Source organism: Herpailurus yagouaroundi, unplaced genomic scaffold, assembly GCF_014898765.1.
Source record: "Herpailurus yagouaroundi ecotype Mexico unplaced genomic scaffold, PumYag 222, whole genome shotgun sequence".
Taxonomy (NCBI): Eukaryota; Metazoa; Chordata; class Mammalia; order Carnivora; family Felidae; genus Herpailurus; species Herpailurus yagouaroundi.
This window is the reverse complement of record NW_024412453.1, coordinates 6,051,405-6,078,856: the sequence shown is the minus strand read 5'-3', so window position 1 is coordinate 6,078,856 and position 27,452 is coordinate 6,051,405. Positions and strand designations below refer to the sequence as shown.

At 42.8% G+C, this 27,452-nt stretch overlaps 1 long non-coding RNA gene across 3 annotated transcripts; it reads right to left on the bottom strand.

The window, feature by feature from the left end:
• Positions 1-409: 409 nt before the first annotated feature.
• On the bottom strand, positions 410-27,390 carry LOC121019467 (uncharacterized). 3 transcript variants are annotated; one of them, XR_005785599.1, is made up of 3 exons: positions 27,196-27,390; positions 25,231-25,343; positions 410-687 (listed from the first exon to the last, which is right to left on the bottom strand). It is a non-coding gene; the product is annotated as an uncharacterized LOC121019467 (long non-coding RNA). The 3 variants fall into 3 exon arrangements; XR_005785598.1 differs by lacking the exon at positions 410-687 and adding an exon at positions 23,992-24,410; XR_005785597.1 differs by lacking the exon at positions 410-687 and adding an exon at positions 23,992-24,354.
• Positions 27,391-27,452: the final 62 nt, after the last annotated feature.

Here is a 27,452-nt window from a genome sequence, read left to right as displayed (position 1 = left end):
TGAGCAGAAAAGAAAGAAAAACTTGCAACATTCGGTGACTGAACATAGTCGGCCAAGATGTCCTGACATTTTTATCATCATCGTGGCCGTCACCATAAATTCCCTATTATTAATGTTGATTGAGGAGACATGCCTCCACCTGGCTTTTGGCAGAAGACGGGGGCACAAGTTTCAGAACAAAGAAAAATGATGCTCTGCTCTTCAGAAAAAGTTACATGTTTCAAAACTGAGCACAGAATGAATATGTACCTATTTTATATTTTCACCATGAATTTTGTAAGACGAATCACCAGACCAATACAGCACAGTGGTGATTAAACTGGAAGCTTTAAAGTAGTGATTTTTACACCTGGCTACACATTAGAAACAACTGAAGGTCTTAAAAAAGAAACAAACGAAAACAAGCAAACAATGTCCAGGCATTCTCCTTACCCAGAGATCCTGATTTAATTGGTGCCGGAAGTGAAGTTTTGATAGATGAGCCTGGTGTGAGTCTTCCCACTGAGCTGTGGCCTGTCTTATCTGCCTATGTTCATCAAGGCCTGGGTAAAGCACCCCACCCCCATTCGCCTCCAGTAGTCTCTCATATGCCTGGTCACCTCCTTGGGCTCTTCCCCATTTTCCTTCTTTAATGCCAAGGGCACTATCTCATACCTTACTTCACTCTTCAGGGCAGATCCCTATATCCTATAAAGCAAACACAATTAATTGATCTTTGGGGTTTGTAGTAGATGTGATTATTTGTCTTAATTATTCCCTCCCCTAGAATGGTATTAGGCACCCACCCCCTTGCCATAGTCACACGGTGAGCAGTGTTCCCCTACCCTCTGTCTTTGGGCCACGTGAGTTGCCTTGGCCAATGGATAGTATGAATGGAGACTTGATATGTGCTTGTCTGAGTGGGTTTACTGTCTTATGCTTTCGTCATTGCTGTGGCATAAACCTGCCCTGACGTGTCTGTTGGTCCAACGAGGATAAGAGACCTGTGGTTAATAACCTGAATTCAGCTTGCAGCTTGGAGCAAAGCATAACTTAGATCAGCTGAACCCCAGCTGGCCCACAGATCTGTGAACAAGAAATAAATGCTTGTTGTCATATGTGACTGAGTTTTGGCATGGTTTGTGACGTAACATTATTGTGGCGATAACTGTCTGGTGCTAAACCCGTGTCTAAGCACGTGGCCTTCAACCATTGGACTTTTCCTACTGTGATACCTGAAGTCATCCTTTGATACCCTCTCATTGTGTGTGATCTCCATTCTGAATCAGCGTCCTCAACCTGCTCACTCCACTTGCTGGCATGTTCCACATCTTTCTGACTTCTGATCCTTGGCTGTGGATGGCCTTATCTTGCTCCACTGAAATTGTGCCCTTGGCTACCCCTCTGATTTTGCCTCCTTTCCTCTTCAGGCATGAATTGCATTTGGTCTTTTTGCTCGCACTGGTTAGGCATCTGTTGAGGATGCTGGGACTGTGCAGCCATTCTGAAAGCCTAAGAGGTGGCTCCATACCTGAGCTCACCTGTTCCTGTGACTGAGATCCAGATACATGTCCATTTCCCCTCGGTTTTCTCCCAAGCACAGAGTGGAGAGGCAATACAACTGGCTAGAGCACAGACTCAGGAACAAATGTGCGTCACCTTCCACAAGCATTTCTCTTTCTTTACCTATAAATGGGGGAGGCCGATGCCAATCTCCTAGGATGACAGTGAGGATTAATCTATGGAAAACACTTAACACAGAGCTTGGCGCATAGCAAGCACCACATAGGTTTTTGCTATTACTATTCTCCTCCTCCCCTCCTCTTCCTCCCCTTCCTCCTCCCCTTCCTCCTCCTCTCCTGTTTCTCCTCCTCCTCCTCCTCTCCTCCTCTTCCTCTCCTCCTCCCCCTCCCCCTCCTTATTCTTCACCTCCTTCATATTACTGCGTTCTACTTAAAACTCTCCACGTCCTACTTTGTGATTAGCATACAACATGTGAATAGTCAACCAAGGGTTGACTTTCTGAAATGCGAGTTGTGGCTTCATGCTGTAGTGTGAGGCTTCTAAATCTGAAGTACGCAGTACTGTGGTATCCTATACTGAAGTACAGGGTTCTGCTAGCAAGGACTCAGAAGCTGTGGAATAACTATGGTGCAACTTTCTAGAATGTTCTTTTGGCGTGACTGCAAATTATTACAAACACTACCTTTATGTGCTAAGTTAATTTTTTTCATCTTAATAGCTTCAAGAGAGTTTCTGTTAGGAAAGTAAATACCTGTGTTTACCCAAGGGGCTTTTTAGCCTTGGGGTAGAAAGTGAGGCCCCTGACATAAGGAGCCAAAACATATAATAGAAGTTAAGGGTATATTTGGTTTAAAGTGACAGAAAAATCAACACAAATTGGCCTCAAAAACAAAAGGAATTTCTTAGTTCTTGTAACTAAAAAGCAGGAAGATCTGGTTTTAGATAGGGCTTCATCTAGTAGCTCAAATGATTGTATTAAGGACCCAGGTATTATGTATCCTCTTTGCTTTCTATTTTGTTTGTCTTCATCTTCGGGTCTGGTAGTTTCTCCTTCCCCGGCTCTGACCTCTCTCCCTGTGATAATAAAATGGCCGAAGTAGTTCTCATCTTGCAGTAAATACATTGTCCAGAGGAAAGGAGCATATCTTTTCTGCCATCTCCTCCTTAAGTCCTGGGATTACCTCTCTCTCATTGGCCGAAATTGGGTCTTGTGTTCAACTCTGAACCAATCACTCTGTCCAGGAAGCTAGGACTCACTGATTAGCTTAAGCCAAACACAGCCAACTGCTGTAGTTTGGGCAGTTAATTCTACCCAAACAATAAAACTGAGAAGGAGGGAGAGGGGCATTCCTCTGAGATGCTATTTATGGGAGAAAGGGACAAGGATGTTTGGGTGGTAACCCACAAATGTTCAATACTCCAGCGAAAGAGATGATTGAATAGGTTTGTAGGAGATTTAGAAAAGCATTTCATTTTGCACAGATAGAGAAGTAGGGAGAAGAATTACCCATTCTGAAGGGAGGAAGTGTAGATAGATAGATAGATAGATAGATAGATAGATAGATAGATAGATATTTACTGTTCACTTGTGTTTAGGGTTATGATATAAACCCCTTTTTTAAATGTTTTTATTTATTTATTTTGAGAGAGAGAGAGAGAGAGAGAGAGAGAGAGAGAATGAATGGGGGAGGGGCAGAGAGAGAGAGGGAGTGAGAGAATCCCAAGCAGGCTCCGGACTCAGTGTGGAGTTCAATGTGGGGCTTGATCCCACAACCGTGAGATCAGGATCTGAGCCAAGACCAAGAGCTGGACTCTCACCTGACTGAGCCACCCAGGCGCCCATATATAAACCCCTTCTTAGTGGTAGGCTGGTGAATGTTTAACAACTAGGTCTCTGGGAACCATATATAAGTATATTTTAAATTTTACTGATACAGAAGAATATGTAGCATACAATTTACAATGATAGCAAAGTATACACTATTCTTTCCCATATAGCTGATTGATTCCCACAAAATGCTTCCTTGAATTTTGCAGAATTCCTGTATCTATAGCTGATCTGTGCTTGCAATTCAACCATGATTTGACAAAATCGGGCTCTAAATAAATAGTTGATTACGAGTGTAGTTCTGAGATGAATGTTGGCTGATATTTTCATTTATGTTGTTGAATAAGATGGAAGAGAAACAAGGGAGACACGCAAGTCAGAACTTCATTTGTCAGTGATGTGAGGGACTGTTTTGCTGAACTGGGTAGCGATTATCAAACACTGAAAAAAAATTCATTCAACTTTTTGTGCTCGTCACAGATATGACACCCTGAAATTTAATTGGCATTATTAACATATTTTCCATTATGTTTAAAGTCCAGATAATTAACAAAACAATAAATCAAGCCTTGATTTGTAGCCTTTGCTGCTTTAGGTGGTATAAATACTCCTCTCACAGCCAATTCATTTTATCAGTGTGAAATCAGTAAACACAGAATTGGGAAGAAATGCACTACCAGCCCATTTTTATGGTATTTCTGCCACACAAATATAGTAGGCAAATAACTCCAACAGCACAGATAATAAAACGTAGTGAAATAGTAAGTAACGTTTTTAATATTTATTACCTTTATTAATCATATGGTTTATTTAATTGTGTTTGTATTACTTAATATTTAATAACGGCTGTGTTTAACCACCAGATTGCAAAACCCCTGAAACTTTAATAGCTGGATCTCGCAAGGCTGTGTGAGACAGGGCCAGCACATCACTGCCCCTCCTGCATGCATTCGTCCCTTGTTGTCCCCAAATGATCACCGTTAGCGTGTGCCTATGGGAGTGGATTTTAGTGGCAATCAAGTATTGATCACTTTATGTGCATCAAAATGTAGAGATGATATCCATGGGGTGATCAAAGGATCCCGAGACAAGTGTGGTGGGAGAAACAATTTAAGGCCCAGAGGTGAACCTAAGGATATGAGCACTCACGCCTACCCCACCAGGTTTTTCCGAAATCCTGGGCAGTTTATGTAAGTCCACTGGCTAGAGCATGGGCTGTTGTAGGAAATGAACAGATATTCTGGAATCAACTAATATCTGGGGTATGTACACACACACACACACACACACACACACACACACACACCCCGTTATATAATGCTTATTATTAAGTGGAATCCACAATTACATCATTTTTAGGATAAATGAGAAGATCTCAAAGAAATTCCCCTGTGGGAACCACCCAGGCTGTAAGTTCCAACCTCTTGGGAGCATGTTTCATTCTTCTCTGCTATTTGGGACACCTAGTGCATTTCTCTTCCCTGAAAATGTGTATTTTTCATCTGGTCTTGACATTTTAATCGGACTCCCATGCCTGGCTAGTCATCAGAATCTCCCTGGAGGCAGTTGAAAAATAGGATTCCAAGTTCCCACCCTTAGATGTTCTGATTCAGGAGATCGAGCCTAGGGATTGAGAATCAGAATTCTGAAGGCCCTACCCAGGTGACCCAGCCATGTGTGGTAGAACAGGTCCAGGGTCTGAGTGACATAGAGGTCTGCCGCTCACCGTGTGCCTTGGCACCTCACGTCTCCTGACATCCTCTCAAGCTCTGACAGTCGGCAGCGGTGGGTGGCAATGCAGGGTAAGGAGACCTCTCCTGCTCCTCCTCATAGGAAGATCCTTTCCAGCTTCCCCTCAGCCCAGCCCTGTCTGTGTGGCCTTTCCATTTGACAGGAGAAAGAATCGGCTTTGTCTTTTGCAGCGAGACATCCTGATCGCAATACACTTTTAAAATTTCTAACAAGAGTAACTTTTGCTCCCCTGTAATTTGCCTGGACCAGAGGGGCTCCGCAAGTCTGACTTCCTTCCAGATGGAAAAAACTTGGTGTGAACTTTCAAATCACTTTAAAAAATTATTATTAATCTGCCTCATGGAATACACACCATGCTCCTACTAAATGCAGGAAGAGTTAGGGAGCCCCCAAGTATCTAATTTAACACCTGAAAATTCCCGAGGATGATTATACCATGGAAAGGAGACATATTGAGGATTGTAAGAAAAGGTTTAATAAAAAAATGTAAATGGAAAGGCCATAAAATTCAAATGAGGCTCATTCCCCGGGTTATAACAAGCTCTGTGCTCAGACCTTGTTAATAGCTTTTTTTTTTTTAAATAATTTTATTGTAGCTTCTATTTTTTCTGTCGGTGTAATTAGAGCTTAATTAATTCCCCCCTAAAGGGGAAAAAGAGGACAAAATAGTATTTGATCTGAGACATGTATAGCGGGCAAAGCAATTAGGATCAGCAAGTTACTGTCTGTACCTTTTTTTCCTATGAGGTCTTCTGGGAGGCAGATGGCTCTGGACAGACACTCCCAGTCCTGCCCTTAGACCAGAGAATCAGTAATGCCAGGACATGCATTAAGTACCACAGGACTTTATTTAGACAAGAGACCATGCAATTTAAAAACAAACAAACAAAAAAACACGACAGCTATAAAAGCTCGCTGCATCAAATCTCTGATAAAAAGAAGGGTTCTTTTAATTTTTATTTAAGTTATTCGCATAAGTACCATATAGTTCAGAGTACCAAAAGCGTAGCTCAGGGAGGATACCAGAAGGCACATGGGCTCAGTTATAGCTTGGACATGAGAACCAATCCCGGCTCCTGCACTGAAGCCATGTGACTCTGCAGCCCTCTCTCCATTCCTTAGACACTTGTAAATTGGGAAGAGCGATGGTACCTAATGGATAGGCCAGTCGCGAGGAGTAAATGGGGTCATGTAATAAAAAGCACCAGGTGTAGGAAGTTGCCAAGTGATAGTATGACTGTGTGTGTGTGTTCTGGTTTCACAATATAGTTTTAGTGGAATTAGTCTTAAGCAGTTCCCAGCGTTAGAATTAATTACCTTCAGCTTGCCTGGCAGTGACTTATGATACCAGGCCTATTAATGCTACCTCTAGTGGCCTCATAGGCTCAGGAGAAGCCACGGCGGTACAGGTGTGTTAGCTAATTAGGGGAGAACCAGTGTGCCCCGGAGCCTGGTCAGTTCACACTCTGGGGTCCAGGGAACAGCATGTTGGAAGCCAGGCAGTTGTGAGACCTGCTGAGTGGCCGACAGTGTTCTATGGTGGGGATGGGAGGGTCACAAAAGGATAGCGGGAGACATTTGTCTTCCAAAAGCAGGCAGAGGAGCTCCCAACTTGACTCCAGCATCATGCCAAGGGCTCCATGGTGATGGTGAGAGACAGGCCGAGGGAGGAGCCTGGGCTCCAGTTTCCCAGCATGCCCTGAGCCCAAACTCTAGAACCAGGACTTTGGTCTGCTTTGGGCTCCTGGCTTTTGTGTACTCGTTTCCTCTGCCCGCAGTGTTCACCTCACCTGTTTCGCTGAATGAACGCCTCCTCTTTCTTTCCTATTTCGGCTGGAAGACCAATTCCAGTGTCACCTCCTCCCCGCCCCCCCAGATATTCGACCCAAGACCACTGTTACAAGCTCTCATGTCTCTGTAGCACTTTCTCTAGGTAAGTTTATTTGATTAAGGTCTGTAAGCTCCACAAGAGCAGAGATCACCGTGTTGTTTTTGCTTATCTTCATATCCTCCATTTCAAGTTCCATTTAAGATTTTTTTAGTCTGCTTCTGACTTTAGTGGCTGGCTGTCCACAGACCTTGGCTTATGGCCACATTACTCCACAACCCACTTCTCCCATCAAATCTCTTTTCCTGACTGTGGCGCTCCTTTCCTCGTCTTATGACAGACATTGGATCCATCAGGACCATCCAGAATCACCTTAACTTCCTCGATTATATCTACAGTAACCCTTTTGCAGTGTAAGGTAACATATTCACAGGTTATGGAGATTAGGACAAGGATGTCTTCTTGGGGGTTATCCCTATACTTACCACACTCCCTAAAATGGTCTACAGATTTAGTTCAGTCTTTAATCGACTATCATGGCCAGACTTTTTTTCTGAAAAAACTGAAAGGCTGACCTGAAAACCTATATGAGCTAGAATATCCAAAACAATCTTAAAAAGAACAAAGTTGGGCTTACAGTTCTCAATGTCAAAACTTTCTCAAAGGCTGCAGTAATCAAGACAGTGTGGTACTGGTATTACAGCTAGACCTATAGATCAATGAAATAGAATTGAGAGTCCAGAAATATACCTTTACTTTTATGGTCCCATTATTTTTGACAAAGGTGCTAAGACAATTCAATGGGGAAAAAGAACAGTCTTTTCAACGAACGATGTTAGACAACTATATATTCACAAGAATGAAACTAGATCCCTACCTCACATCAAAAATTAACTCGAAATGTCTCATCAAACTAAATGTAAGAGTTGAAACTATAAAACTCCTAGGGAAAAAAAAAAAACAAGAATATATCTCTGTAACCTTCTGTTAGACAAAGCCTGCTTGTTGTGACTTTAAAACAAAATGACAATGACAAGAAAAAAGATACAAACTGAACTTCATCAAAATTTAAAACTTTTGTACCTTGTAAGGACAACATGAAAAAAGTTAAAAGGCAGCCCCCATAATAAAAAATAACATTTGCAAATCATATATCAGATGAGGACCTTGGATCCATAGTATATAAAGAACTTTTACAACTCAGTAATAAAAAGAAACTCAATTTAAAAATGGGGAAAAGATTTTCATAGACATTTCTCCAAAGAAGATAAATGGCCCAATAAGCACATTAATATTATCAGTCATTAGAGAAATACAAGAGAAAACCACAATGAGATACAACTGCACACTTACTAAAATGTTTCTAATAAAAAAGACAGATAATAACAAGGGTTAGCAAGGATGTGGAGAAATTGGAACTTTAGTGTGTTATCAGTGGGACTGTAAAATGGTGCAGGCACTTTGGAAAACAGATTGGTAATTTATCAAAAGCTTAAACATGGCTACTGTATGACAGCAGTGATCCTCCGAGGTATGTATCCAAGAGATTTGAAGATATAAAAAAGTGTGTTCATAAATGTTGACAGAAGCTCTACATACATTAGCCCCCAAATTGAAACAACCCAAGTATCCATCAGCTCATGAATGGGAGAGTCAAATGTGGTGTATCTGTCCCTGTAATATTCGGTTATAGAAAGGAAGGGATCACATGCTCTACCATAGATGGACCTTGAAAACATTATGCTGAGTGAGAGAACCCATCACAAAAGATCACATATTTCATGGTTCCATTTATATGAAATGTCCTGAACAAACAGATCCATAGAGACAGAAAGTAGAATGTGGTTTCCAAGGACTGGGAGGAGTAAGGGTGTGTAGAGTGCCTAGTGGGAATGACTTTCTTTTTGGGTTGATGAAAACATTCTGGAGTTAGATAGTAGTGATGAATAACTCTGAGTTTACTAAAACCCACTGAGTCATGCACTTAAAAGGCTGAATTTCATGGTACGTGAATCCTATCTCAATAAAACCATTAGAAAAAAAGAAATTGTAAAATATACTGAATCCAACATAAGGAAGAAACAGAAAGGAAACACACAGATGGACCTAATTAAAAAAGAAAAACAAATTGAAGATGATCAACATGAATCTAACTGTATTTAATAATCATATTAAATTTAAATGGCATTTAAATAGATTTTCATGGAAAGACAAGAAGGTCAGTTTGGATTTTAAAGAAAATCGGGACCTAACTATATGTTGGAAATATAAGAAATGCTCTTTAAATACAGATACAGAAATAGGTTAAACCTAAAAAGATAGGAAAAGATATCCCATGCTAACACTATTTTTATGAAGGGTTGGAGCTGTTATATTAGTATCAGAGAAAATAGATTTCACAGCAAAGAATAAAGGTTACTTTATAATACAAGGGGGCAATTACTCTAGAGGACATTTGTGCACCCAGTGACAGATTCTGGAAAGACATGAACCAAACATTTAGAGAAATGCAGAGAAAGAATTCCACAATTACAGTTAGAAAGTCCCAGCTCCTCTCTCAGTAACTGATAGAACGAATGAATGGAAAATCAGCAAGGATACAGAAAGACTTCAACACCCTGAACCAACTGCACTGAATTAACATTCACAGAACACTCTCCACCCAACAACAGCAGAATCACGCGTTCCTTCTGCCGTGCCCTGAATGTCCACACAGAACACTGAGCATATAGACCATATCCGGGACCAAAACACAAGTTCCCCTGTAGTTAAATTAGAAATGAATAACAGATCTCTGGGAAACTCTGAATTTTGTGGACACGTAACAGCATATTTCTAAGTAAACCATGGGTCAAGGGGAATTGCAGAGTATTTTGAACTGAATGAAAATGAAAACACTGTACATGGGAAGATCTGGAGTATTGTGAAAGCAGTAATTAGGCAGATATTTGTAGTATTAAAGCCTATATTAGAGAAAAAGGATGGTTTGAAATGAATGATCTCAGTTTGCACCTTGAAATAGAACATAAGGAGAAGTTAGACTCAAAGTAAGCAGAAGAAATACTGTAAGAAATCAGTACATACAGTATATACATCAGAGAATAAGCAAATGAACTAGAAAACAGAGAAAAGCAAGAAAACCAGTAAAACTAAAAGGTGATTCTTTGAGAATATCATCAATCCAATTGATAAACATCTCATCAGACTGACAAGAAAAAGAAGACACAAATACCAATATCAGGAATGAGAAAGGTGATCTCGTTACAGATTCTACAGGTACTTGAAGGATGATAAAGTGAATATTGGGAACAACTTTGTGTCTGCAAATTCAACATCCTGGTTCCCTGAAAGACACAAACCACCAAAGCTCATTTGCAGTGGAACAGATAGCTCGAACAGTGCTGTATCAATTAAAATGAAATTGTAGCTTCAATATTTCCCACAAAGGGGGTACCTGAGGGGGCTCAGTCAGCTAAGTGTCTGCCTCTTGGTTTCAGCTCAGGTCGTGATCTCACGGTTCATGGGATCAAGTCCCACGTGGGGTCTGTGCTGATGGTGCAGAGCCTGCTTGGGATTCTGTCTCTTCCCCTCTCTCTGTCTCTCTCTCTGAAAATGAACAAATAAACATTAAAAAAAAGTTTAAAAAATTTCCGACAGAGAAGACTCTAGGTTCAGATGGTATGCTAGTGAACTCTCCCACACATTTTAGAAAGAAATGATACCAGTTCTGCACAAACTCTTCCAAAAACAAATTTTTTTTTGAAGAGAAAGGAGCACTGCCAAATTCATTGTATGGGTCTAAGATTATTCTGCTACCAAAACTCACCAAAGACATTGCAAGAAAAGGAGAACTGTAGTGAGGTTCTGGTCACTCCTAAGACAGGGTCTGGATGTGAAAATATGGAGGATCCATCTGGGTAAACATCCTATGGGACAGTGGTTAAGAGGAAAAGCTTGGTCCCATATTCAGGTTCAAAATTCCTTCTGTGATACTTGATCAATTGTGTGACCTTGGGCAAGTTACTTTACCCCCCCCCCCCCGACCCTCATTTTCTTTATCTATGAAGTCAAGGCAGTAACAGGACCTGTGGCTGAGGATTAGGGTGAAGATTAAGTTAGATAATGTATTGGCAGTGCCCATAAACAGTGCCTGGAGCATAATAGGCAGTTCAATAACTATTAACTGTAACAAGATAATATTCTTGTTAAGATAAAGAAGGCTTATGCCTTTTGTGGTGTGAATAAATGTTTGCAGCCAGTAGTTATTTTTTGATCAATGAAGCCATCTCAAAAATTACTGTTTTTCTTTGCATTTAAAGAAGAATTAAAATCCTCTGCAACCACATAACTTATATAACAACATAACTTATCTGCTCAACAGGAAACAGTGGCCTATTTTTTTCTGTCTTAGGAAGAAGGATTTTTCTGCCTCACTATAATGTAAAAATTCCTTGTGGCCATTTGTTTCCCTGCCGGCCGAGGACCTGGCTTCCCCACATAGCAGTCACTCAGTTTAAGCAGACATAAAGTCCAGAGGAGTCTTGCTCACCAGAATCTGCTGGTTGACCCAAGGCCCTGTGGTTGACAGCCTTACTTGAGGGGAAACAAACAAACAAACAAACAAGCAAACAAAAAACAAAACCTCAAGAAAACCTGTTTGGAAGAGAGCTTCCCCTGGCTCTGCCCAGAGCCTTGCCCTCCATATGGCCTGGGTAGTAAAAACCAAGGAATAGCCTTGAGGGTTTATCCTGGTTATCTACGCCTCATACCCAGTCACCAAGGCAGCCAAATGTGAAGTATTCAAAGTTAAAAGGCTCTTCTTCCCCACCCACCCCCTCTGCCCTGGCTACCAGAGATTTACACAAAGAACTGGGACCTTGAGCTTTATGTATGATTTGCACCCTTTCCCCCACCCCCCACCCCCTCCCCCCATCACCACCAAATCCTCATCATGGGGTGAAACTGTATTAGGGCCTCCCACCCCAAATGGCAACCTTGAAAAGGACGCATCTCTTGTCTATGAAAACATGCAGAGCATTCAGACCCGGTTGAGAGTCCACACTCCCACGTGCTTTAGGGACAGGCCTCAGTAATCCACGAGAGGCTGTGTCACTGCCTTCCTCCTGCCCCCGGCAGAGGTGTCCTGCTTGTTATTTTTGCTGCAGGAGTTGGCACCAAGGCGGGAGGGAGACATGCTGTGTCTGAGGGAGACGACACCAGAGGAAGTAGGCTGGTTTTTGGTTTTGAGGCTCTGGAAGCATGAAGACCCTGCCTGCGTATTCATGAGCCTCAGTAACTGTCCCATGTTCTGAAAAATAGGACTACTCACTCCCCATCCCATGTAGAGGACCAAGTAAATCTGTACAGAGAGAGAAAAAGCCACTCCAGTTATTGGTATCTCTTCCCTCTCCTTTGGGGCTAAGTCAGGGTTTCTTTACTGTAGCACTGTTGACATTCTGAGCCAGAGAATTCTTTGTTGGGAGTGAGGGGCCTGTGCACCGGAGGAGGCTTAGCTCTGTCCTTGGCCTCTACCCATTAGATACCAGTAGCAGCCCCCTTCCCAAGTTGTTAAAACCAGATGCCTCCAAACACTGCTAAATGTCCCCTGGGCAAGGGTCAGGGTGCAGATGTCCCCTGGGGTGCAAAACCCCCTGGGGGCTGAAAATTACTGACTTAAACAGCAACATGGGAATAAAGACATTTCTCATTCGAGCTGCTGTAGCTTTTTCTTAGAAAAGGAGGAGAAGGAAGCAAATTCCTTGACGTCATACAGCAAACCAGAGGGCGATGGGAGAGGACAGGTAGGTTCGCAACTACCTCTTTAGGATGGCCAAACACTGTCCCAGTAGTAAATAAAGTGCCGGTGTATTTCACTGGAAAAATACAGACTTGGCCTCTTAGGGCTCTCTCCTAAGGGCTGCGCTGGGGGACGCAGAATGACTGAACAATATTTATGAACATCCAGTCCCACCCCCAGGGTAGGGTGGCCAGGAATGCATCACAGACCCAGCAGGCACAGAGCACTCCGACCCAACAGAGGTGCACACAGGGGTCAATCAGCCTCCAAGGAGTTCTCTCCCCTCGAGTAAACATGGCCCCGAGTGGTCAGAGGACAGTTCCTCATCCCTGAACAAGACTGGGAAGGGCCACTGGAGAAATGAGCTGTGAGAAAGGGAGATATGGTCCCCTGCTCCAAACAGAAGTCACCAGGAGGGTGTGGTGCAGGGCATGGGCTGAGGGTAGCAGATTGACACCAGCAATGAAGGAAGGATGGGTCTGTGGCCGGCTGAGGAATGACCTCCCAAAGATGTCCATGTTCAGATCCCTGGACCTGTGAATGGGTTCCCTTCAGGCACATGGGATTTTGCAGATAATATCGAGTTAAGGATCTTGAGGGGGAAATCATTCTGGATGCCCCTGGTGGGGCTGATGAAATCACACGGTCTTTCTAAGAGTGAGGCAGGAGGCCCTGCAATGAAGGAATCAGAGGGAAAGAGAAGGAAAGACTTGAAGATGCTACCTTGTTGGCTTTGAAAATGAAGGAAGGGGGTCATGATGAAAAGGTGTAGGTGATCTCTTGGCAGCTGGAAAGGGTGAGGAAACAGATTCTCCCTCCATAAGGAACACAGCCCTTGCAAGACCCATTTCAGATTTCTGACCTTCAGGTGGGAAAGATAATAACCCATGTGTGCTGTTTTAAGCTGCCACAGTTGTGATAACTGGTCATAGGACCCCTAGGAAAGAAACATGGAACCCTCCAGAGAATACTCAGAGAGTTCAGGGTTAGAGACCAAGCTTCCAGATCAGCTGAATCACCAAGTACTTGGGGTCCCTATCATCAGAATCTCATTTTACTTTGGTGAAGTAACCAGTCGCTAGGTCTCCTCTGCTCTGACTCTATATTCTGCCATTTCACCACCCAGATGACACCCAGCCAGCTGGGGTGACGGAGGCAGGGGCTGTGGGGTCAACCTCAGCCCCTAAGGTATGATTTTCAAAAGGAGAAATCTGACCTTTGTCCCTAGGTCCTGGCATAGAGCTTTCAAAACCTTGGGGATTTCCTGAGTGATGGGGTGTCTCTGTTATTCTTAAGAGGGGTCTCTTTTGACCACACCACAGTTTATGGTAATGAGGTGACTCTTGCTGGACCCCAGGTGCTTTCCAGTCCTGTGATTTCAATTTTTTTTAGTGCTTATTTTATTTTTGAGAGACAGAGAAGGAGTGGAGCAGGGTCAGGGAGAAGGAGACAGAATCCGAGGCAGGCTCCAGGCTCTGAGCTGTCAGCACAGAGCCGGACACAGGGCTTGAACTCAGAAACCGTGGGATTCTGACCTGAGCCGAAGTCGAACACTTAAGCGACTGAGCTACCCAGTCGCCCCTCCAGTCACATGATTTAAAGGGTTAGACCCTTCAGTCTCAGGCTTGCTCAGGCCTCCTGGAAGAAAAAACAGCTGGAGACTGAATTCAACCTAGTGACCAACGATTTCATCACTCGTGTCCAGGTAATGGAGCCTTGGCAAAAACTCTGGACAGGGAGACCCAGAAGACAGCTTCCTGGTTGGTAACATTTACAGGTACAGGAAGGGTAGTGCACCCCAGCCTTTACAGGGACAGAAGCCCCTGCACACAGGACCCTTTGGAATCTTGTCACCTTATAAATCTCTATATCTGGCTCTTCATTTGTATCCTTTATGATAAAAGATACACATTCATGTGATAAATTCATGTGATAAATTAAAGCAAATTTCAGACCATGAATCACTTCCAAATCCTCCTTCCTCTTACCCCTGAAATACCTTTGTGAAAACCTAGGGTCCTACTGAGTAATTGAAAGGCCACTGGCCTAGGTGATCTGGGATCCCCTTTTCTCTGAGGCAGTGCTGTTCTGTGCTCTCAAAGTCTCATCAACACAGATCTGATTTCCCTGAAGGCCAGTGGCCCCTTCCTGTCTCAAGCAGCTGCAAGGGGAACCGATGGGGAAGTAAGCAGCCTCTTGACTGAGTTGGAAATGAGCCCTTGCTCCTACTCAGGTTCTCCCCGCACACCCCCAAGGTCAAACCTGTGTGGTCACAGAGAGCCCAGCTCTTTATGATCTGAAATAAAATAAATCCTGCTCTTCTCTCCTCCCCCACACAAGGCAGCAGCATACTCTGGCCCTATCTCTGGTAATATCAGGTTTATAAGAACAGTTTCTCACTTTTATTCATTTGAGAATTGAATTAGCTTTCACATTTGCTTCCTCAGCTTCAAAGAACATCTCCAAGCCATCATTTACCACACTATTAAATCGAGGAGCATCTTGTCGGTACATCTGATAATTTGATTCTGAGTGATGTTTGTGTTGTTGCTAAGCATTTTAGCCGACAACAATAACGTTACAAATGTATGGCTGGGCCTTTTAACTACCAACTCAAAAGAGATTTCAACAACTGCATGTAGCACTGGTAATGAAGAGACTAGATTACTTTAAAAGTTATTATGTTTCAATAGGAGGAACTGGATTCAATTTAAAGATACTCCCAGCTCTGGCCAAAGTAACATCTTTAGTTTCTCATGTGAAACTAGGTAAAAATCGGATGTCGCAGCAGCAGGAAGAATGTCAAGTCCCAGCATATTAAGTAGGTACAGGATTGGCAGCGTAAATTTCCCTGCTTAGTCCAACCTTGCAGATAAGACGTGCCAAGAGTTATAGGGTAGATGGTAAGAACATAGGATTTAGACCCCAGAGGAGGAGGTTCAAATCCCAGCTCTGCTGCTGGCACAAAGCACCTATAGTATTCCATATTCCTCATTTTCCTCTCCTGTAAAATTAGGAAAATAATAATAATGATTTTAAAATAATAATGAGTTGTAGAAGGGATTGCTGTAGATCAGGATTTCTTAACCTTGGTATTTCTTTTTATTATTATTGTTGTTGTTGTTGTTGTTTTAATGTCTATTTATTTTTGAGGGAGGGAGGGAGAGAGAGAGACAGATGGGAGCGGGGGAGTACAGAATCAGAAGCAGACTCCAGGCTCTGAGCTGTCAGCACAGAGCCCAACGCGGGGCTTGAAATCACAAACTGAGATCGTGACCTGAGTTGAAGTCGAATGCTTAACAGACTGAGCCACCCAGGAGCCCCAACCTTGGCATTTCTTAACCTTGGCATTATTGACATGTGGGTCTAAACCATTCTCTGTTGTTTTCGGGACCCATCCTGTGTTTCAAGGGATGTTTAGTTGAACACCTCGGCTCTACCCACTAGCTCCAGAAGCAGACCCTTTCCTCAGTGACAGTCAAAATTGTGTCCAGCCGTTGCCAAATGTCACAGGGGGCAAAGTCACCCTGATGGAGGACCATTGGTTTAGATCATGTTTTCAAAGCTCTTAGATGGTGCCTGACCAGCTATAAGGGCTCAGGGATTGGCAAATGTTATTAAGATTTGTTTTTAAAAAACATCTGAGCAGGCCAAATCACTCTAATTAATGCTGGGTTGAGTATCCTGTCCTCAGGTCTCTGCTGTACTTGCTAGACCACGATTGTCTGTGAATCTAGCTCAGGAGAACATCTGAGGAGATGTGAATTCTGCCAGCTTTTGTGTGACCTGACAGCCTGAGTTCTCTAATCTGCAGGCTTCCAATGCCGAAGTCAACATAGTCACCCTTTTGCTCAAAGCAGACTGTGATCTCTGTGGACAAGTGAGGTTGGCCAATGCAACGTGTCTTTCATCCATCTGTCTATCCATTGATATATCCATTTACTTTTATGGAGTGTCTGTTATATGCCAAGTTTTGTGCCGAGCATTTGGAATACAGTGACTAAGGGCTAGTCTCTGTTTTCTATAAGTTATAGGGTAGCAGGAAACACAGAGAAGTAAAAAATGATTGTACCACAGAACTATGATGGAAGAAAAAAGAGAGAGAGAAAATAAGTTGGCCTTCAGCACAGCCTAGAATTTTAGGGAAAGATTCCTTCATGATAACTAGGTTTTTAAAATTTAGGACCTGGTTTTCCTCTCCCAAAACTGGTTGCAAGGATTTATCTCATATTTAAACCGTTTACTTTTCAGATAAGAAAACTCAAGGATAAAGAGGAGGTAACTCTTATACAAAGAAACACATGAATTTGTACCAGAGTTGAGTTCAAGTTTCTTTACACGACAGGTTTCCTTGTAGGAGGGAAGTCAATACAGTAGAGTGAACATGGCCAGCAAAATGTTTTATTCCCTAGAGGAAAATCTGATGATTGTTCAATGTCAAGTGGGGCATCCTGGAGTGTGTGTTTGACTGTTGAGAGACTAGGATGATCTGTGTTACATTTGTCCATTGCTGAATGTTTCAAAGAGAATGGATTTCTCAACAGGAGGAATCACTGGCATGAAGCGGTCTGCAAGCTCCCGTACATAGTTGAATGGGGCTGAGTGCCTCTCTCACAGAGGCACTAAAGAGTATGAGTGAAAGTCTTTGTGTTTTAGAAATGTCTCAGCAGCACGAGGGGGGCACTTCGCTCCTTGTGAAACCCAGAAAATGGCTATGATCTGACAGATAAAGCTCTAATAAATGTTTGGTGTCTGAACAAATGAATGCATGAAGGACGAAGAGATGAATAAACAAATAATTGAAACTTGAAGCAAAATGCCCTCCCTGTGTTTAGCACTAGGAGAGAAATGTAGAGTTCGCCCATGGTTTTGTCTGTCTAGCCTTGCTCTTTTTCTGGAAACTGCCCCTCCACCTACAAATTCTGTTTGGTTTCCTTTTGAGGGACCATGTTCCCTGCATCTCCAGCCACTGGTAATTGGTCCCCATGTAGGCATGTGATCCAGAATGGACCAATCACAGTACACTACTCTGTACTGGAATCAGCTCATTGGCCCTAGATGGGCACCTGACCCAAGCTAAGACATTGGGTTCATTCATGAGGACATTTGGACCATCACTAAAGGAAAGAGCTCAGTATCCCTTGGAGGACTGACATCATAAGTAAAAAACTCAGGAGTTCTCAGAGGCCAATGTTTTTTTTTGTTGTTGTTGTTTTGTTTTGGAAAACCCATTGGTAGTGGGAGAGAAGAATAAGGAAATACGTAGACAAATGTCTACAGGAAATAAGAAAAGAATCACAGTATGTCTTGAATCCTTGGTTTTACAGTTCCTACGAGCTCCCCCGAATTCCTGCCTTTACCTTGGCTTGGTTGTCCCATTGTTTCCTGAGATTCCTCAACATCCTTACGATTCCACTTTCCCTTAAGCCATTTTGAGTTGTGTGTCTGCCCTTCGCAATCTGAAGAGTGCTGGCTGAACACACAGGCCAGACATCAAGATAAGTTCATTTCCTTTGCATGATTTGTCTCCAGTGTGGAGGATCTCGGGCAGGTACACATCGCTATGCTGTAAATCATAAACACAAGGCCCTGGCTTTGCAATAAAGCAACATTCTCCTTCCAGTGCATCCGGTATGCCTTTATAAGAGTAATAGATCAGAAGTTGCTTCGTAACAAAGATGCCAATATTATAGAAGCTCAAGACAGAGAATTTACTGGGAAGAGAATAGTGGTCTATTGACTTGCTACAAATGTTCTGGCTCTGCCGTTATTCAAATATTTCTATTGCCTGTAGTCCTGAATTTTTTTTTCTCCACTCTGTGAACACTCATCTGTAGCTCCTAAGCGAAGGGAAGAATCTTTCAAGTAAGCCTCCTCTGCCTGTACTATGGTTTGTTTGTTTGTTTGTTTTTGTTTCTTGTTTTTTTTTTTTTTTGTAATTCCAGTGTAGTTAACAAACAGTGTTATATTAGTTTCAGGTGTTTCAGGTGTGCAGTATAGTGATTCATCACTTCCGTACATTACTTAGTGCTCATCAGGATAAGTGTACTCTTAATCCCCTTCACCTGTTTCACCCATCCTGCCACCCACCTCCCTTCTGGTAACCATCTGTTTGTTTTCTGCTTTTTAGTTTGTCTCTCCCTCTTTCTTTTCTTTCCTTGTTTGTTTTGTTTCTTAAATTCCACATATGAGTGAAATCATGTGGTATTTGTCTTTCTCTGACTGCCTTATTTTGCTTAGCATTATACTCTCCAGATCCATCCATGTTGTTGCAAATGGCAGGATTTCATTCTTTTTTATGGCTGAATAATATTCCATTGTATGTATAACCACACCTTCTTTATCGATTCATCTATCCATGGACACTTGAGCTGCTTCCGTAGTTTGGCTATCATAAATAATGTTGCTATAAACATAGGAGTGCATGTATCCCTTTGAATTAGTGTTTTCATATTCTTTGGGTAGTGTGATTCCTGATCGTAGGGTAGTTCTATTTTTAATTTTTTGAGGAATCTCTCCATACTGTCTTCTGGAGTGGCTGCACCAGTTTGCATTCCCACCAACAGTGCATGAGTGTTCCTTTTTCTCCACATCCTTGCCAGCATTTGCTATTGCTTGAATTTTTGATTTTACCCATTCTGACAGGTATAAGGTGATACCTCATTGTGATTTTGATTTCCATTTCCCTGATGATGAGTGATGTTGAGCATCTTTTCATGTGTCTATTGGCCATCTGGATGTCTTCTTTAGAGAAATGTATGTTCATAACTTCTCATTTTCAATTGGATTGTTTGTTCTAGTTCTGTGAAAACTGCTATTGGTATTTTGATAGAGATTGTATTAAACGTGTAGATTGCTTTGGGTAGTATAGACACTTTAACAATATTTGTCCTTCCAATCCATGAGCATGGGATATCTTTCCATTTCTCTGTGTCATCTTCAATTTCTTTCATCAGTGTTTCAGAGTTTTCAGATACAGGCTTTTACCTCTTTGTTTAAGTTTACTCCTAGGTATATTATTATTTTAGGTGCAATTGTAAATGGGATTGTTTTCTTAGTTTCTCTTTCTGCTGCTTCATTATTGGTATATAGAAATGAAATAGATTTCTGTATATTGATTGTATATCCTGTGACTTTACTGAATTAATTGATCTGTTCTAGTAGTTTTTTGGTGGAGTCTTTTGGGTTTTCTATATGTAGTATCGTGTCACCTGCAAATAGTGAAAGTTTTGCTTCTTAATGATTTGGATGTCTTTTATTTGTTTGTCGTCTGATTGCTATGGCTAGGACTTGCCGTACTATGTTGAATAAAAGTGGTAAGAGTAGACATCGTTGTCTTGTTTCTGACCTTAGGGGGACAGCTCTCAGTTTTTCCCCATTGTGTGTGATGTTAGCTGTGGGTTTTTCATGTAAAGCCTTTATTATGTTGTGGTATGTTCCCTGCAAACCTTCTTTGTTGAGGATTTTTATCATGGATGGATGTTGTACTTTTGTCAAATGCTTTTTCTGTATCTTTTGAAATGATCATGTGGTTTTTATCCTTTCTCTTATTGATGCGATGTATCACATTGATGCCTGTACTATTTTGAATTAATGCTACGTTGTGGAAATGGCTGTTCATGATATAATAGTTCATGGCAGTGAATAGCTTAAGTTGCCAATGAATCCACCTAGTCTGGATGCCTCTCTGAATGGAGATAAAATCAACCTTTTTCTACTGCCAACCACTTTTCGGGGCACTGTCCAAATGTTATCTGTCATTTGATTTTCACATCCACACAGGTAAGTATTGGTCTTCCTAATTTGCAGGTGAGGAAACTGAGGCTCAGATGAGTTAAGGAAGTTGTCCAGCTGGTCAGCTAAAGGGCAGGGTTTGGAAATTGGGTTGGTCTGTTCCACAGGCCATGTTCTTTGTTTGTTGAGATTCTTCAGGGATATAGAAATACTGCCTGGGAGAGATTCATCGCTTCTCAGCGTCAGGAGTCTTGGTTCATTTAAAGCACTTCTTCTTACTGAAATTTGAACACTATAGGGGAAAAAGGATCCAGGCACAGTCTGTGGGACCTGTAACAATGGAAGCTCTTCCTTACTCTTCTCAACACGGGAACTCTGTGCAAGGAACCTAAAGGTTTTATGAAATAATGGAAGAAAATGTTTGAATACCTATTATCCCATAATTCTGGTCACTGGCTTCTTCTCCCCATTGCTGCTAATATGGCCGTTCTTCCTCCCACTCAAGTGGGTTTAAAGCCCTGGAAACATTTTGCTGGCTTTTTTCTTTCTCCACATTTCTCCTTTGCACCCCATAGCCAAAATGGGACCTAAAAAAACCTACAAATCTGCGTGGTATTGCTACTTTGCTTAAAACCCTTCTCACCATGGCTTATCCTGACTTTCGAGTAAAGTCTAAGAGCCTGAGTGAGGCTTACAAAGACCTCCACGATCATCCAGGACTTTTCTTGCCTCAGCTGTCCAGCTGTCATTGTTTTGCTTTGCTCTTGCCATGCCCTAACCCACTTGTATTTTCCTAGTTCCCTTCCTTCTCCCTCTTTGACCCCACCTCTTCACCCCAGAAGTCCCAGTGGAAAGGTCTTCTCTGAGAAGCATTGTCAGACCCTTGAGACCAGGTTACGTACCTGCTTTATGCTCCAGCGGCACCCTGGGCTTCGTCTTTTGTAACGCCACGTTAGTCCCTGTTTTTCCACATCTGTCATCCTTACTAAACTGCAGAATGATACGCGGCTCTTGTATTCCCAAAGGCAGCCCTGTACTTATCACCTGTAATCACCTGTCTGTTCTTCCCATAGAGAATCTTTGGTATTTGTTGTTTCCTTTCTATTTCTCATCATCCAAATCTTTTCATAGAATTCATTTCATTTCTGGATCTCTTCACTCCAATTCCTTGTGTGAGCTGGACGACCCATTTACCTTCTTAAAACACTGAACTTGAACATCCTTGCTCTGCAGTGTTCATTGACTTCCTTTTGTCTACCCCAAGTATCACAACATAATATTCATAACTCTTCAAATATGGTCCCAGCCTAGGTTTCCAGCCTTAATAGCCAGATTTCTCTTATGAGTCACAGTCCAGCAAGAGACTTTGGTTTTCTTTCTTCCTTTCCTTCTTCTTTCCTTCCTTTGCTTCTCTTCCTTGTACTTCCTCCCTGTCTCCCTTCCCTGCCTTCTCTTTCTCCCTTACCATCTCCATTCCTCCCCTACATTCATCAAGTAAAGAGTTTAGCAACGGACATCTACTTTGGTGATTATTAACCCCAGCTGCACAAGAGATTTAACTTCTTATGGAGGCCTGGACCTCAGTTCCGCCCCCCACCCCTTCCCTTCAGAGAGTCCTGTTTACTTAGCATGGGGTAGATCATGCATCATAATTTTTTTAAAGCTTCCTAAGTGATTCTGAAGTTCACTTGAAATTGAGAACCATGTATCTACATTTACCAGGCACACTGGATCGGTTTCTTTCCTCATGGAGTTTCCAGTGCAGTAGGCTGTGGAGTGGTGGTTTTTAACGGGGACACTTTTGCTTCCCACCCATCCACACAGGAGACCTTTGGGCAGTATGAAGACATGTTTGGTTGTCACAACTCAGGGAGGGGTGCTTCTGGCATCTAGTGGGTAGAGGTCAGGGGTGCTGCTAAATATCCTTTATTTATTTAAAAAAAATTTTTTTAATGCTTATTCATTTTTGAAAGACAGAGAGAGACAGAGCACCAGCAGGGGTGGGTTGGAGAGAAAGGGGGACACAGAATCTGAAGCAGGCTCCAGGCTCAGAGCTGTCAGCACCAGAGCCCGACACGGGGCTCTAGCTCACAAACCACGAGATCATGACCTGAGCCGAATTCGGACGCTCAACCAGCCGAGACACCCAGGCGCCCCTTCTTTATTTATTTTTAATGTTTTATTTATTTTTGAGAGAGAGAGTGCAAGCAGGGGAGGGTACAGAGGATATGAAGCTGGCTCCGATGCGGGGCTCAGACTCACACACTGTGAGATCATGCCCTGAGCCAGTCAGATGTCCACTGACTAAGCTACCCAGGAGCCCCTAAATATCCTTTAATGCACAGGACAGCTCTGTCCCCCACACAACAAAGAATCATCTGGACAAAAATGTTAATAAAGCCAAGGCTGAGAAAACCTACTCTTGAAGGAAGAGTCATTGGTGAAATAATCATGCAAATAAAGTTTAATTTACTAACTGAAATGAGGCAAATAAAGCTAAATATGGGGTGACAGTGTGTGAGAATCACAGGGAGATCTCAACTAGCCTGGTGACACTGTACTTCCTGAAGTAGAGATCTGAAGGAAGGGTATAAATTAATCATTACATGAAGGGGTTGAGATGGGGCAGGGGGCATTTCAGGTGGCCTCCCCAGCATATCTGAGTCTTTGGAAAATTCATATAACTTAGAGAACATCCACTGTGCTGGAGTGCAAAGAAAGGAAAGTAGGTAAGAATTTTAATCTAGATCATCAGAGCAGTGGGAAACATGGAAAGGCAAGAGGGTATCATTATCACCAGATTTGCATTTGAAAAAGTTCATTCTACTTGGCAAGTGGAAAATGATTGGAATGGAGTAAAAGTGGATGTCCTGAGTCTGGGCGAGGCCTGACACTGGGGCATTGGGTGGGAGAGCTACTTGGAGGAGATACTTGGGGTAAGCTTGACGCTTTTAACTTATTCTTGTACTTTTCAGCCTCTAGGTATTTGATGACACCATTTTCTTTCTTTCTCTCTTTTTTTTTTAAATTTTTTTAACGTTTATTTTTGAGAGAGAGAGATAGAGTGGGAGCGGGAGAGGGTCAGAGAGAGAAACGCAGAATCCAAAGCAGGCTCCAGGCTCGGAACTGTCAGCACAGAGCCCGACCCGGGGCTCAAACTTACAAATCGTGAGATCATGACCTGAGCCGAAGTCAGATGCTGAACCAACTGAGCCACCCAGGCACCTCTACACCATTTTCTTTAACTGGAAATACTCTCCCTGTCTATTTGAAACCCTAGCCATTCTTTCCCTACGTCCCAAGCCAAACAAAAATCGAAAAGAAACTTCTTGCTTACCTTAGTGTCATTGCCTTTGAAATTCTGGGATTCTTTGTACCTTTGAAACAAGCTTTTACTTGTGATGTACAATTTATGTACATTGGGTTTATCTTCCTTATAAAAAGGTAAGGTCTTTGACAGCTGAAATCTTATTCATCTTCATTTCCTGCACATTTTTCTAGATGTTTAGTTAAGGACTATTTGGTGACGAGAAACAGAATCTTCTCAGACTAACTTAAAACAAGGGTTTCTTTGAAGGGAGACAAGGGTATAGCAGACATTCTTTCTTGTTACCTGCCCAACATCCATCTTCTGGGAACAACACCCCAGTGTGCCTTTGGGTGGTGTCCCTTTGCTTTCTATCCCTTCGTGCTCATGATTTGGGTGGGGCTGATGCCTCTTCACAGTGACTTCTAAGGACGGACTGATTGGTCAACATGTTCCACTCAGTGGCTTAGCTCCTTGGTGGTTGTGACCTAAACTATTCGATGAGCATCAGTCTCCCAATTTTTCTAAACCTACTGGAAATGAGGGGGCACTTTCTCCATTGTGGTTGCAAAGCCAGAACTTCTGAGAGCATTTGGTGAGCCCATCTGAGAAGGAAGCCAGCTGAGAGGAAGGCAGAAACAGGAGACAAAGAAGGAGAGCCCTGTTGACATTGAACACTTGCAGTCATCTGTCTCTGTACTGGCAGCACTATAAGCCAGTACACCCCCTTGTCTCTGGGACTTGCCACTAAAGGACACTGAGTAAAACAATGGAACGTCATTCAGAATCCAAGGGCAGGGATTTCAGCCATGTCTCCCAGGGACCTGGAATCGAAGAGACCTGGTGTATAGCTCTACCTTAGGGGCATGGCTAGATAGGGGGACACGTGTGTCCCCTCTTTGTGTCTGAGGGTTTATCTGCCCCGTCTTTTTTCTCTCTCTGCATATCAGTGATGCCTTTTTTGAGCCATGCATGTCTCAGAATTGTGTGGCTCTTCAGTGCAGTGCCCATTAGCAGCCACATAGAGTGCCTGAGCCACATTCTCAATCTCTAAAGCTTATCTAGGCTTAGACTTCATTTCTATCCTTGGCCCAACCTGTGGTCAGGGGGCACAACCACAGGTTCATTATTCTCTCCGCAGGCTCTGTGGGAGCCCACCAAAAGATTGGGGGTGGGGGTACAGCATGCAAAGTGATTAGCGTGCCAGCTACATGATTGACCCCAATGGTAAGTACAGATGGAAAGCATTCAGAATTGTACCAGCTTCAACACCAGAGCCTACTGCTTGAAGTATCAAGTGATCCCTCCAGCAAAGGGGAGGGCTGTATCCTGACATTTTATTATGAGTCCCAGATAAACTCCAATTACAGCTTCCTTTTGCCATATCCAAGACCCAAAGTTCCATCTGTCTTTGGAGATGTGCATACCAAACACAGGAACCAAGCTGGATTCCCAAACATGGTGCCTTGACCATTCCATACCTGTATCCCTCATCTGTGGCGGAGGTGTGCAGGCCCCTGTTCAGCAGGGGTGCAGAGACCTTGTCCAATCTCTGGTTAAGAACATTTCCCAGTCTAATGGTCTTATCTGTTTACTTGAAAAGGAAAAAATATTATGGGGCAGTTACAGAATCCCTGATAACAGATTTTCCGAGGAATCCTCCATAATAGTCCTTGGGAGCCCAAAGTCTCTAGAGCGGGCATAGGGTAGGACCTCAATAACTGTAAGCATCTTCTGTCTATACCTTTTAGTCCTAATATTTCATGATCCCACCTAGGTCACTGGGAGTGGTGTTGGGATGAGAGCAGGGACAGGATATGATGCCAGTATCATATTCTCTCTTTGCTTTGAGCTGGAGAATTTTGCTTGCCTGCCTTGTCTCCTTCCTTCACAGTCTCTCTGGAGGTCCTGCATGTATGGGCCAAAATTTTCTCTCCCAACCTGCTTCAGAGACTGCCAAAGAATCTGGATGGAGGGGCTGCAGAACCGGGGATGAATTGCCAGTCTCTAAAGTCGATACCTGTTCAGAGGCTACCCTGAAAGTGAATGATTACTGGCGGGGATAGCTTGCTGAAATGGGCTGATGAATTGGGACCCATACAGTCACAATAAAGATTGTGATGCTGTTAGGAGACCAGATTAGATTTTTCTGGACTGCAATAGGCTGCAATCATCTTGTTATGTCAGCTTGTTTATTGTTTTGGGTCCTGACTTATTTTCTCAGTGCAAGGTGCATACAAAATAACTCTGCTGTGAGCACTAAAATTATTTGGGTAGGAGACTTGAATCCCACTAGTGTCCCCCATTAATTAGTAGAATGGTCATCCTAAGGGGACAGTTACCCTGTATTATTCAGGGATGCCTTATCATGGTAGAAATTTCACACCCGGTAAATTGCTAATGAAAATGTCATTCTCCCGCTGAGTTTACCTGACATACTATTTATCTTGCCACTGCCATTAGAGATAGAATTACTGTCAGATTTACTACAAAAAACAGAATTGATTTTTAATTAGGGTTTCTAGAACTAAAGGTTAAAGATGGTTTAAAGAAGGGAAGCTGTGGTTTTCTCCGTAAGTATCCCAAAGATTGCTTCCTTAGCCTGGTGAGAGGCCAGAGCATCATCTGCACGGATGATGTTTCACGGTTAACCCTTTATACTTCCCATTGGTACAGGAATGTACACAAACTCCTGTCCATCCCTACCTCCACCCCTTTTGCCAGCCATGGGTGTCAGAGTGTCAAAGTAGAACAGATTGCTTTGGTTTGTGTAACAAGGGTTGCTAAAATTGCAATCTTTCCTTCACAGGCGATTCGGGGAATACTCCGATAACCTCATGCAGGCATTTCATATACAGGCAATTATAGGAAGATAGATTAGAGTGTCCACAAGAATCATAACTTCCCTTTGCCTGATTTATAAGCCTTATCCTTATTTTTTATAATACCATTTATAACATCAACACCATCTAGACAGCTGTCTACGGGAGTTGGCTTCTCCAAACCATATGCTGGTGCCCGGCTGGCATAGGAGAAAAGATCCTGGAGGCAAGGTCCGTGGGAGAGCTGATCTAAGGGAGAGGTTATGATAAGCTCAGGTTCTGGGGTCAGGCCTGGCTGTGTCCCAGCTCTGCCACTCATGAGCTGTGTGATTGTGGGCAAGTGGCTTAACCTCTCTGAGCCTTAGTTTCCTCTTCTGTAAATATGGAGTGACAGTCAGTACTTACTACACTGCAGGATTGTCATCTGCAGTAAATGAGCTGAATCTTGTAAATTAATTAGCATTGTACAGGATACATAGTTAGCATTCAGTAAATATTAGCTATCATGAGAAAAGCAGAATACAGTGATAGAAATCAGACCTAAAACCTTAGGGGCTTTCAGGGGGGAAAATAATTCATTCTCCCAAATATCTGTTCATTTGTATGATGTCAGCAGACACCCACCTCAGATGTAGTCCCAATTATTTTTGCCATGGTGGGAAAAACTCTTTCCACTGCCTTTTCTTCTCTCTTCCCTTCATGTTCTCCAGCTCTTTCCCTGTGGCCAGGCTGAGTGCCGACTTGGCCATCATTAGCCTGTCCTTTCTCACCCTGGTGCTCGTCACATGGAGCCTCGGTCCCTGGTGACCTCTCCCTGTGGTTTCCAGTCTGTGAAGATGAGAATGAGACACTGGAGAAGACAAAGGGCGTCCACTGCCCTC